At 35.7% G+C, this 2,018-nt stretch overlaps 1 protein-coding gene across 1 annotated transcript in view; it reads right to left on the bottom strand.

The window, feature by feature from the left end:
- Positions 1–2,018, bottom strand: part of LOC106735979 (high mobility group protein B2-like) — a 168,198-nt gene that overhangs the window by 112,667 nt on the left and 53,513 nt on the right.

Below are 2,018 nucleotides of genomic sequence, written 5' to 3'. Positions count from 1 at the left end.
GGAAAGAGACAGAAGGAAAGTGAGAAATAAGCCCCCAGGGGGTATGGCCATGCAGGAATCCCTTCTCCATTCTCCTCCTGGGATCTTGTGCACACACACAAATGCACCCAACATGATTTTTTAAGCCACCACATCTAGGACTAGAACTATGGTTGGCCATGTGGGAGTCCAGCAACATAACTGCCACACGAACTGGTGGCCCTGCGTTGTATTTTTCTGCATAAGTGTTTTGTAGTGTAGTACCTCACTACACTGTGAGTTCTTAGGGATAACAAGACCAATGCAGTCATAGCTATTCCCTAAGGTTTTTGTATAATTCCCAGAATGTGGCAGTGCTTCAAAACACATGTGAAAATGCATAAATGAATGCATAATTTAATAATTAACATGGAAACCTACTGAAGAATTACTAACTGGATGACCTTAAACACTACTGGAGTTATTAAGAGGGACTGAGCTGGTCTGTGGAGCAATAAAACAAAAGACATAGACCAACTGCTTGAAATAACTGAAACAATGAATGGAAATTTGGAAATTAGCACATGGTAAATTTCCTTTAATCAGAAAATTTCAATGCAAAGGTAGATGACCATAAATTTAAGATTGTGCAAGGAGAAACTTACAGCTAAGTCTGATTCAATGATATACATAATCAAACAAATTAGGATTCTATTATTTTACTGAACAATAATAAATAATATATTCATGTAGATTCAGACAATTTTTGGTTGAGAAACTAGAAAATAATGAAGGTCAAGGCAAATACTAATTTGAATAGTCAAAAAAGGTATACACAGAGGGAATTAGACTCTAATGTATTGATTTAAGAATTATTCATTCAAGTTTTAAATTTACTCTTTCATTTATTTTAATTTGACCAGAGAGAAACACAGAGAAAGAGAGAGAGGGACAAAGCAAGACACTAGGTCTGGGACTCAATCTGTGGTCAGCCATGTGGGAGTGTCCAGTGCGTTAACCACCATGACACCCACTGACCCCATCCATATTGCTTTAAGTATATGAACTGTTTTTTAAATGAGATATATACCTACCATCATTGAAATATAATACAAATCTCACAAATATTATGTAAGAAAAAATAGCAACAACATATGCATATTTTGCCAAACATCAATACTGTCCATTATATGAATGTAATTCTAGTTGTCTACCACATGATTGAAATTCTCTTTACAATTTGGTTTTTTGTTACATTTAGGTTGTGTGTGTGTGTGTGTGTGTGTGTGTGTGTGTGTGTGTGCATGTGCTCGCATAGACTTAAGGTTCCTTCACTAAAACATCCACCATGACTATGTTAACACTAGAAAATCCTAATAAAGCCTTCGAGTCTGATGTTATAAACCTCTGTTGCAACGGAATATAAAGCAGAGGTATTAAAACCTTATAAAATAAAGTTCTTTGTTGCTATGGTAATGTCAAGTTTCTAAAATCTCAAAGAAAAACTCTTTTCTCTGATTCATCTGGGTCCTGTTTTTGCATTGGTGATAGTCAAATGATTAAAGGTTTTTGAGAAATAAGCATTTGCTATAAGCAGGTAAAGATTTCACATTTATTTCTGCCTGCAGAAACAGATTGTGAGCACACAAATCCACACACTATTAATTCATTGAGGCAACATATAATGCACGGTAGTGATTCACCACTCATTCACAATGTTCCTTGCAAGTTTCCCACCTCTTAAAATGACCAAGTGCAGCTAAGTACTGTAGTGTTTTTTTATTATTTACATCAAATCATATATCATTTGATCAGGATTTACAGGCAAGAGGGGCTGGATGATGGCCCTGCAGTAAAACACAATTTTCTGGATGCTGACTGACATGAAAAGGTTCCAGGTTTATGTACAGAAAGAGAATGCAGGGTATTTGCTTGATCATGATCTGGGGGTGGTAGAATCTAGAGATGGAGAGGGGCATCAAGAATCTGTTGGGGCAGTGTCTCTTGTTCACAGAAGAAATAAAATAATTTTTTGGAAAGCTTTTTTTTTTTTTTTTTTT

The sequence above is a fragment of the Tupaia chinensis genome, unplaced genomic scaffold (assembly GCF_000334495.1).
Source record: "Tupaia chinensis unplaced genomic scaffold, TupChi_1.0 Scaffold000600_1, whole genome shotgun sequence".
Classification (NCBI taxonomy): Eukaryota; Metazoa; Chordata; class Mammalia; order Scandentia; family Tupaiidae; genus Tupaia; species Tupaia belangeri.
This window is presented reverse-complemented; position numbering and strand designations above follow the sequence as displayed.